Source organism: Chelonoidis abingdonii, chromosome 2, assembly GCF_003597395.2.
Source record: "Chelonoidis abingdonii isolate Lonesome George chromosome 2, CheloAbing_2.0, whole genome shotgun sequence".
Classification (NCBI taxonomy): domain Eukaryota; kingdom Metazoa; phylum Chordata; order Testudines; family Testudinidae; genus Chelonoidis; species Chelonoidis abingdonii.
In genome coordinates this window covers 183442842-183454713 of record NC_133770.1, presented here as the reverse complement: position 1 = coordinate 183454713, position 11872 = coordinate 183442842, and the positions used below count along the sequence as shown (strand labels likewise).

At 42.6% G+C, this 11872-nt stretch overlaps 1 protein-coding gene across 9 annotated transcripts in view; it reads right to left on the bottom strand.

Annotated features, from left to right (window-relative positions):
* Positions 1 to 11872, bottom strand: part of HIVEP1 (HIVEP zinc finger 1) — a 193496-nt gene that overhangs the window by 131156 nt on the left and 50468 nt on the right. The gene's annotated exons all lie outside the window — the stretch shown is intronic.

Below are 11872 nucleotides of genomic sequence, written 5' to 3'. Positions count from 1 at the left end.
GGAAAGTCCCTTCCCCCGTAACCCCTCCCTCCCTTGCAGCGTTCCTTTGATTCTTTGCTTCCGTAACTTTGTCCATGCAGCACTGATTGCCTGGAGATTTTTTCCAAACGCTTGTCGCATTCTCGTCTTCTATAAACGACTCTGATACAACAAGATTTGTCTCCCATAAAGCGATCAGATCCAGTATCTCCCGTACTGGGTTCCATGCTGGAGCTCTGTTTCTAATTTGGGACTGCATCGCCACCTGTGCTGATCAGGCTCCACCTGGGCACAGGAAATGTATTCAAAGTTCGCGGGCTCTTCCTGTTACGCCCGCGGCATCCGAGTTCAGATTGCTGATCCAGAGCGGTCATTGTGCACTCTGGATACCGCCGGAGGCAAATACGTCGATTTCCATCCACACTAACCTAATCCGATATGTTATATCGATTTTTTGCGCGTACTCTCTCAGCGAAGTTGGGAGGAGTACAGAAATCGATATAAAGTGCTCTTTATATCGATATAAAGAGCGTTGTAGTGTGGACGGGTACAGCGTTAAATCGATTTAACGCTGTTTAAATCGATTTAAACGCGTAGTGTAGACCAGGCCTAAGATAATGAGGCGCGCACACATAGAAATGTTTGACATCTAGTGCTAAATTTTTACAAGATCCATTTTTAACTTAATTTTAACTCAAACATATTAGTAGATTTACTTGTAAGGTTTCAGAAAAATTATTCCACGAAGCATTACAATTTTGGGAAGGCTAAGTTTTATTTTTCACACATAATAAAGAAGATGACTAAAATGTAAAGTTCAACTCAAATTTAAGTGTAGATCTGCAAATGGCGCTTCCACAATATTCACTCTCTCTGCCAAATATACACAGACACACCCACTCTATGCATGTGTGTATATAATTAAATATCCAATACACATATGTATGATGTATGTTTTCTATTTTTCAGGAAAGAATCTCTCTCATGCTACCTTTTGTTGACTGGAAACAGTTTGATCAAACTGAAATGCCTTTTTTGGCCCCATATTGCAAGCACTCCACTGCTCCATGAAACCACTACAAAGAGAGGATAGCTAATGAAGAGTTCATGCTCTGGGAACTTTAAATCTCCAGAACATAGAGAATTATAATGGCCGGAGGGAGCAGAAATTGTTAACCCAGAAAATCCAGTGTGCGCCGAGTGAAAACCTGACCCCACAGAAGTCAATAGCAATGTTCCTGTGGACTTAAAAGAGGCATGACAAATCCTCCTGGCATTCCCTTCTAGCACCACAACACCCACCTATCTATGGAAACTCTTGTTGCTACTTCTACTCCCCGGTGGCAAGTGATTCTGTAGACCTGCTAAGTTTCACACAGAGGTGTTACTTCAGACTTCTTCTGGGATCCCACAATGCAGATAAAAGCAGGAATGGACTGCAGTGGGAAGTAGTCACCCTGATAACAATATAAGCAGGATGCACACCAGAAGCACAGAGCTCTCTACACACAGACAGCAGGGTGAGGGAGGAAGTAACTGCTCTTGACTAAGCAGTCCAATGAGAGAAATCGAAGGACTAACACAGAGGGCGGGGCGGGGGGGGCGGGAGGGAGACCCAGGCACTATACTGGATCTTGAAGATATCAGACTTTAGTACCCATGTCTGCCACAGATTCCCAGTGTGACCAAAGGCAAATGGCAATCCCTCTGTGCCTTAGTTCCCAATTTGTAAAACAGAAATATTTCCATACCTCATAGGGTGGTTGTAAGGATAAAGTCATTAATGTTTCTGAGCAGCTCAGCTGCTATACTAATGGAACCATATAAATACACACACATCAGTAATTTACTGCCATCAGCCTACAGGGAAGAAACTTTTGAATTAATTCCTTAATTGCTCTTAATATTTTTACAGTGCACACAAGGGTGAATGTTGTTCACATTTCTGCTATCTGACCATGTGTTACTATCATGCAGCCCTTATGAGGGTATTAGCTCCTCACTGAGGCTACGTCTATACCTTAAACACTAATCAGCACAGGTGCAGCTGAATCGCTGTAGTGCTTCAGTGTAGACACTCGTTACAGCAATGGTTCTCCATCACTGTGGTTAATCCCACCCCTGAGAGATGCAGCTATACTGATGTAAGTTGTCAGTGTAAACCAGCCCATAGAGAAATTTCTTATAAGTTAAGTATATAGGTAGCCCAAGAATTTCAAAGCTGACTACTGATTTGAGGTGCCCAACTTCTGATACCTTAAAGGTGCCAGGTTTTCAGTGACTGGTTGCGCAGAACCTTATGAAAATTAGGACCTTTTAAAGTTGGGTTACCTAAAATCACAGAGGTCAGCACTGAAAACCTTGACCTCAGAATATGTCTGTTTTCTTTAAAAATAATGTATAAGCTATTCTAGTAAGCACAATTTATACCAGGCAGCCCTTTTCTAACTGTGCAAAATGTTATTCCAAAATTAAATATCTTAAAAATATAGACCAGGATTTTCAAGAGCACTCAGCTTTTGTCTAATTCTACTCCCAAACAACACAATGGTAAAACTCCCATTAACTACAATGGGTGCTGAATTAGGCCAATGCTAAATTCTTTTTAAAATCCCACCCATAAATTCTGAGTAAATTTTCTACCAAAGCCTTCTTTAAAAATAAAATAAAATAAAATAAGAAAGCTTATTATCTGGTATAAAACTCTTGTGCATGCCCTGTGTGATGACATTTATTATTGTTTAATGTTTATTTTACACCACCACTCAGAAAGCACAATCAAGATAAAGTCCCATTGTTATATGCACCATACAGACATACAAGATGATGTGGTCGCTTTCCCAAAGACCTTAGAACAGGGGTGGACAACCTCTTCAGACAGCTCCCATTGCCCAGGAAAGGCGGCCACTGGGAGCTGCAGAGGGGTCGTGCCTGCACACGGTCAACTTCAGCAAAATGTCTCACAGCCCGCAATCAGATTACCCTGATGGGCTGCAGGTTGCCCACCACTGCCTTAGAATGTATAAGACTGGAACTGCATGCTGGGATGATAATAAAAAATTAAAATCTTATTTAGCATTTATTTTGTTTCTCTATGCAGAAAGGCAACCCTTGCATGACAGTGTGTCACAATCCGCTCATTCTAGATCTGAAACACTCCAGAGTGTCTGATTTGGGAGACCCCCAAAAAGGGTCCCAAGATTATCTTAAATTTGGCATGACTCCCCACCTGGCTACTGCCATTTTTTTCTTGGTTAGTAGAACAGTTCATTAGAAGAGCAGACTACCCCACAAACAGCCACAAGCTTCCCCCTGTTGCTCAGACATTATAAGCTCTCCATAAGTAGGAATTAAAGCAAATTTTATAGAGTAGAAAAAAGCTTTGGGATCATTCTGGATCAAACTTGCTATATGAATATATGCTAATATAATATTATATTAAGGGAGAGATTTTCAACAGCATAATTGGGCACCTAATCCCCTTCTGTGCCTTTGGAAAATCTCCTCCTAAACAAACTGTAGCTGTCCTTTCATAACCCTCCTCAGCAACTACTTAGGAGACAAGCCAGGAATGGATGAACCAACACAGATATTTCTTCTATTGTTCTAAAGAAGAATACTAGGTTTAGCGAGGCCAAGTTCTGTCATGCAGCTTCTCCAATGCCTTCAAGCAGTATTGGGACTTATATTCAAATCACAGTATGCAGACTACAAATAAGCCAACAATCCCCATTTGATTAAGGGCGTCATTTACTCTGGTATAATTACACTGATGGCTGCAAAGGTCTCCTATTTTTAAACTATTTCACAAACATTTAATTCACTTCTCATGATGACAAGTACAGATGACAAGTGTACAGTACACATGCCAACATAATGATACAGAAATAAGTAAATACAGTTTATATGTAAAGAAATGTAAACATCTGAAAAAACAAATCTACAAAGAAACACAGAAATGTAGGGCTGGAAGGGACCTTGAGAGGTCATCTAGTCCAGCCCCCTGTGCTTAGGCAGAACCAAGTATACCTAAACCATCCCTGACAGGGGTTTGGAAAACCTGTAAGAATGTTGGGGATTCCATCACCTCTCTTGGAAGCTTATCCCAGTGCTAACTACGCTTTGAGTTAGAAACTTTCCCCACATCTTCCTTGCTGCAGAAGAAGCTGATTACTTCTTGTTTCACCTTTAGCAGACATGGAAAACAATTTATCACAATCCTCTTTATAACAACCCTTAACATATTTGATGACTTATCAGGTCTAACCTTTATTTTTTTTCTTTTTTTTTTTTTAAAAGACTAAACATGCCCAGTTTTTTTTTTAAACCTTTCCTCATAGGCCAAGTTTTCTAATCCCTGTACCATGGTTGCTCTCCTCTAGACTCTCTCCAGTCTTTCTTGAAGTGTGATGCCCAGAATGGGACACAATATTTCAGCTGAAGCCTCACCAGTGCGGAGTGAAACAGAACAATTTCCACCCATGTCTTACATATGTCACTCCTCTTAATACCCTCAGAATTATATTGGCCTTTTTTCTCAACTGCACCACATTGTTGGCTCATTTGTGAACCACTATACCCTCCAGATGCCTCTATCTCCTAGCAGTTATTCCCCATTTTGTAGCTGTGCATTTGATTTTTTTAATTCCTAAGCACAGTACTTTGCAACTATCTTTACTTAATTCCATCTCGTTGATTTCAGACCAATTCTCCAATTTATCAAGATAGTTTTTAATTCTAATCCTTTCCTCCACAGTGCTTGCAATCCCTCCCAGATTGGTGCTATCTCTAAATTTCATAAGCATACTCTCCACTCCATTATTCAAGTCATTAATGAAAATATTTAATTATACCAGACCCAAACCTGACCCCAACAGAACCCTACCAAATATGTCCTCGCTGTTTGACAGAGAGCCAGATAACTATTTTTTGAGTATGATCTTTCAACCAGTTATGTACCCATCTGATAGTAATTTACTATTAATCACATTCCCCAAGTTTGCCTTTGAGAATGTCATGTGGGACTGTGTGAAAAGACTTGCTAAAATCACATCTACAGCATCTGCACTATGCAGGAGGCCAGTTACACAGTCAAAGAAAAAAAATGATGTTAGTTTGGCATCATTTGTTCTTGACAAATCCATGCTGGCTATTCCTTATAATCCTATTACCCTCTAGGTCAGGGGTCCCCAATGCGGTTCCTGGGGGTGCCATGGCGCCTGCAGGAGCATCTAAGTGCACCCGCGCACTGGCCAGCAGATGAGCACCCGCCAAAATGTCGCTGACAAGCTATGTCATTCAGAGGTGTCGCCACCAAAATGTTGCCGATTTTCAGTGGTATTTCGGTGGCGATGCCTCTGGATGACGCTACTTGTCGGCGGTGACGCCTATTGACGTTGCCACTTGTTGGCGGAATTTCAGCGGATGCTCGTCCACCGTCATGGTCCTCCGTGGCTCGTCATCTGAAAAAGGTTGGGGACCACTGCTCTAGGTCCTTACAAACTGATTGTTTAATAATTTGTTCCAGCATCTTTCGAGGTATTAGGATTACTATTCTACAATTCCCTCAGTCCTCTTTGTTCCCCTTTTTAAAGATAGGTACTATGTTTGCCCTTCTCCAGTCCTCTGTCCTCCAGTCCAGTCGCCCATTTTCCATGAGTTCCCCAAGACAACTGCTAAAGGATCAGAGATTGTTTCAGCTAGTTCCTTAAGACAAATTGTCATCAGGCCTTGACAACTTGAATACATTTCACTTATCAAAATATTCTTTAACCTGTTCTTTCTCTATTTTGGATTCTGTTCCTTTCACTTTGTTAATAAGATTAAATTGTGTTAAGTTCTGGTCACAATCTTCCTAATTACTGAAGATTAATGCCTGTTTTGCTTCAAACACCCATTATTAGCTCTCCTTCCCTGCTAAATCATGGGCCTGCACTTCCTTCATCTTTCTCTTCCTTCTAACATATTTGCAGAACCTCTTCTCATTGCCCTTTACGTCTTGTACTGGGTAACTCACTTTCTGCTTTAACCTTTCTGGTTTTGTTCCTACATGCCTACATCGATTTTGTACTCACCCTTAGTAATTTGTAGAGCCCCCCTCCCTTCTTTTTTTGCAAATGCGAAATAAAACAAACAACCTATAAAACGAAATAAAATGAAAATCTTAACCCACAGTGGTGGCTTCTGAGGCTTCTTACCTGTGAGAGGGCTGGGTCTGGCTCCCCACTCTGGGAATTGTGACCTGGCACATGAGGTCTCAGTGCTGATTAGGACAGACCAATCTGCCCCTTCGTCATGACTGGGAGGGCAACAAGGCCAGATTTGGGTGAGTGGAATTGCACCCTGATGTATGAGGTTGCACAATCACTCAGGTTTGGCCTGAACACCTCCCTTGTTATGATGGAGGGGCAGCCAGGCCAAACGTTGTGACCCCATGTACCAGATTGCACCACTTGGAGCAGGGAGCTGAGCCCAGCCCTCTGCGACAAGAGACACCACAGTGGGATGAATGCAGAGTGGGCTCACTCTGCAATCCCCCCTTCTCCCCCCACACACGATAAAATAAAACTAAATTCCAAAAACATAAAATGAAAAATTATAAAAATGATAAGAATTTCATGGGGCTAGTAATTTGTTTCTGTTTACACTTTTTGTAGGATTCCTTTTGGATTTTCAGGGCACTAAAGAGCTCCTGATGGAGCCACATTGGCCTCTAACTATTCTTTCTGTCTTTCCTTCACACTGGAACAATTTGCTGTTGTGCTTTTAATACTGCCTCTTTGAGTAACTGTCTGCTCTCCTGAACTACTCTTTCCCTTAGATTTTCTTGCCATGAGGCCTTGCCTACCAGTTCTCAAAGTTCATTAAAGTCTACTTTTATGAAAACCACTATAATTCTGCTGCTCTCACTCCTTCCTTTCTTTTGAACCATGAAATCTACCATTTCATGATCATTTTTATCCAAATTGCCTTCCACTTCAGATTCAAAATCAATTCATTCCTGTTCATCAGAATCAAGTATAAAATGGTTGTCCAACTGGTTACTTCTTCCACTTTCTGAAATGTGTTGTTCCCAATACATTCCAAGAACTTGTTGGATACTGTTTTTTTAGTATATTACTTTTCCAGCAGATGTCTGGGTAGTTAAAAGCTCTCATTACTACAAGGTCTTGCGTTTTGGATACTTCTGTTACTTGTTCTAGAAATGCCTTATGCACGTCCTCAGCCTGATTTGATGATCTATAGTAGACCCCTACCATGCTATCACCTCTGTATTTTTTCCTCTTATCTCTACCCAGTTGAAAGTCTCTGGTCTGTCTCTCATCTCATCCTAGACCTCAGAACACATTTATACATTCTTGATATATAATGCATCACATCTCCCTTTTCCCCCTTGCCTGTCCTCCATACCAATATTCCAGTCATGAGATTTATACAGAGATGCCAATTAAGCAATAATTTAGCTTACATAATAATATTGCCAATTCTTCCTGTTTATTTGCCACACTCCTTGCAGTGGTGTATAGACATCTAAGATGTGGAAGAGATTCCCCCACTGTTTTCTTTCTTGTTGATCCTATGACTCTATTGTAATTTTCTATTTCCTCATCATCATCTAACCCTCTGCTAAGATCATCGTTGTTTATGCTTACCTGGAGGTTTCAGTCACCTGCCCCCTTGAACCTAGCTTAAAGCCTTCCTTATAAAGTTGGTGAGTCAGTGCACATAGATACTCTTCCGCTTCTTGGTCAGGTGGACCCATCTCTTTCAGCAGTCCTTGTTTCTAGAACAGCAACCCATGCCATAAAGCTGAAATTAAGCCTTTCTATCAACAACATCTGTGTAGCCAAGCATTCATCTGCAGGATGTGTGCGCACCTGCCAGGCCCCTTACCCTCAAGAGGCAGGATGGACGAGAATACAACCTGTGCCCCCAACTCCTTCACTCTCACTGCCGAGACACTGTAATCACTGCTGCTCTGCTCAAGGTCATACCTGGCAGCATCTTAGAGCCCATGTGCATGGGTAGTGGTCAGAGGGATAGATGAGCCTTGGCAACCTGTGATATCTTAGGTGTGGGCTCCAGTCAGGCAGCACACCTCCTGGGACACTAGGTCAGGTCAGCAGATGCATGCCTCTGTCCCGCTCGAAGGAAGTCCCCGACCGCCACTACCCTATGTCTCCTCCTCGTGGGTGTGGTGGCTGGGAGCATCTCAGGCATGGAGGCTGTATAGCATATCAGTTCTTGGCTGTAATGGATGGGGAACCTGGGTGGGGGATGAAACACAGTGTCCTATCCAGCAAGCAGCCTGTCTCCTCACTGCAGAACAGCTGGTTTTCCTTCCTCCCCCGGTGCTGCTATAGTATTTTTCTAGTTGACTGGCATCCTCCATCTCAGCTGTCTCTACGTGCATCCTATTGATGAAGTCCACTGGATGCTATGCAGATAAGCCACTCTCCTTCACCTGCTTCCTGAGGGACTTCACCAAGACCCCTCTCACACTGGGTGGCTCTGCCTACCTGGCTTTCTTTGGCAGGCACCTGCAGGCCACATCCCCAGCAAGTCTGGAGTAGAAGCCTCCAGAGTCAGGATGCCTGTCTGGCCAGCACCTCCACACGTGCAGGTAGCAGAAGAGCTAGCAGTGCTGTTGGTGACATGTCGTTTTCTTCCTCTTGCTAGGAGCGGCGAGTTATATGGGCTTCTGGCGTCCAGACTCCAGGAATATTAAGAGCCTGGGGGCTCCACCAGTGTTAAGAGCCAGGTGTCTCTCACGGCCCTGCCTACCACCCCCACATACCTCTCCCAGAGTGTCTCCTGGCCCCCACCTCCTGTCGTGCCTCAGAGTGTCCCTGCCTCAAGCAGGCGGCTGCCCTGCCACTCCATGCTGCGCCCCCTCGCTGCTGCCGGTGGCTGTTGCTGCCTACAACACATGAGATGCACTGGCAGCGGGCTGAGGTGGCTGCTGCACCTGCAGAGGAAGGAGGTGCACACATGATTGGCAGCCCTCCCCTCCCCTGGCCCCCACCAGGAGGCGATGCCGAGGGTGCTTCTGGGAGACGGAGTCTAGACCTCACCTGAGCAGCCGCTGAGGCTTAGGTGAGTGTTTGATCATATGATCCATACCTCCCCATCCACCCGCAACCACCACTCCTGCCCCATGCTGGACAAGGGGTAGCCCCATCCCCCATGAGGGGCAGCAGGCTACAGCAAGGGAGGAGGCCACATGTGATGGCAGCCCCCTCCCCCCGGCACAAACCCACCACAGGGGAAGCAAGGGGACTTCCTGGACCTGAGAGGGGCCTGGCTCACTGGAGCATGTGCAGTGACAGTGCCAGGTGAGTGTGCTGATGGGAGGGTCGGGTGGGGAGAGAGGAAGAGGGCTGGGGGGACTGTGGAGTCCTCCTCTCTGGCCTCAGCCCCAGAGCAGCCTGCCTGCACCCCAAACTCCTCATCCCCAACCCCACCCCAGAGCCTGCATCCTCAGCCAGAGCCCTCATTCCCCCACTCCCCAACCCTCTCCTCTAGCCCTGAGCCCCCTCACACACCCCAAACCCTCATCCCCCCTCTGCCCTCTGAACACCTCGGTCCCAGACTGGAGCCCCCTCCTGCACCCCAAACCCTCATCCCCCCCCCCCCACATTGTGCAGTATACGGAAACTGTTAAATGCTTACTATTTCCAGTCCATTTTTACATTATATATATCGACTTACAGAGCAGGTGCGGGGATGTCAGGACTTGGATCTATTCTGGGCACCCCCAAAAATTACACAAGCCTGCTGCCCCTGCCCCTTGTAGGTTCTTCCTTGTACCTACAAGTCAAGGAGGAAAACAAAACAAAAACAACCCCATCTTCCTGCCTTGCTCCACTGGCAAACTAGCTGGCTAAGTCCCTTAGTGTCCTAACTTCCTTCACCTCACCAACCATGTAATCACATATTATATTGATCAGAAATATATGCAAATCCAATGAGCTTTAGAAAGACTTCAGAATCAAATCAGAAGATGGGGCATGTGTCACTTCCTTTACAGAGGAAGTATTTATTAAAATCCTACCCTGTCAAAGCTTGGTGCCAAAAGAACAGCAATTAATTTTCCACTTTCAGCTGCATATGCCCAGTCCAGCCAAAAATAATTTTAAGGTCAAGGATCATCCATCTTTGTTTTACAGTTTGCCAAGGTAACTGCCATTAACTTATCAAGTCTCAGGCTGAAACATTTAACAGAAAGGAGGCTTTTGAATTTAAAAAAAAAAAAAGTTATTGGTGTGCATGATAAGTCTTTAAATAAACAAATGTTATTGTTGCCGAACACCACTGCATCTTAAAACACAATAAACAAGACTAATATAAAAAATATCAAAATGTAAAATATTCCCATCTGTTAAAAGGCAGTTGCCTATTTTCACAAAAAATTACACCCACATATGTACAGGAAAAACCCCTTACAAAAAATAATAAATAGCATGATTATATTTTGTATGGAACTGCAGCACAGGCAGTTATTTTCCAGTTAATTTTGCAAATTAATCTGTATTCAACCAAGAAGGTACACAAGCAAGCAACGTTATAATGTTTAAATGGCATTAAATTCCTTCAGTAAACATGCTCTCTTATCTTCACATAAGATAAAATTATACGAAGAAAATGCTAGTTCTGAAAGTATCTTTAACAAAAAGCATGCCTGGCATACCAAATAAACATTCCAACTGCCTAACAATATAATCTAATCAAACACTATAGCAAGCTTTTAAAACAGAACTATTAAAATTTAGCATACTTTCAGTTACTAATATTATAGTTGACTATAAATTAGATCCATTACCATACCATGGCATTCAATCATCATCAAAAACTGTTTCTCATCTCTTTACTGCACTGCCCAGATTATGATGAACTATTGCATAATACTACTGCAATAAATCTGATGTTCCACTGTGCTGCTCGTATGCCTATATTCTGGTCAAGCTATTTTACCTCATTTTTCAAATGCAGCATACTCTAACCTCTAACATTTTTAGAAAATAGACACACACAAAGCAGAAATGAGAAAATAATAATTAAAGCAAAAACGCTTTTTCAAATGTTTTCATATAATAAATATCCAGCTTGCATGAAAAATGCTCTGGTAGGTTGTCTCAATGGAACTTGGAAATAAAGATTTTACCTTGATCTTAAAAGTGAATGTTAAAAGCTATGCAACTTTTTAAAAGTCAGGCTTTCCCTATTTATACAAAAGACATTTATCTATTTTGACATTTCATTAATCTACGTTTCTCTTCTTCACCCTAAAAGTTTTACAAAGGCAGAATTCCTTTATTCATGTGTACCAAATATAAACTTTTCTGCAAGGAACAGCTTGGCAACTAACAACAATTTTAGAACAATTCTAATATAATGAAATGCTGTTTGGGGCTATTTATATAAACAGTGAATTAACCCTCACTGGTATATTTCAAGAATTCATACTCATGGTTTATAAAATGTGACTCACAAGAGTTCGTTATTATAATAAGAGAAAAAGCTGTCTAGATTCAAGAGACTGCCTCTCAAACCAAATATGCTTAGCCTGCAGTTTCTGTCATGGAAGAAATTACTCAATTAACTTCAGACAACAAAAACAACATGGTTATAACTAATGTACAGTAAATGCTCTGTGGGTGTAATGTAAGCTCATTTCCCAGTAATAACTCCCGTACATTCTAACCCATTTCTCGCCTAGCTTTTGCAAAAACAACTGAAGTATGTTACATTTACTTAGATTTTTCTCTGATCATCACAGTGCCAGAAAAATAAGTTGCAAAATATTAGTAACCCAGTTATGGCCCTCTCTCTCTGTCTCTTTGAAATATATTCCCAAAGAAAATATTTTCAGAATAAAAAATGTCTCCCACCT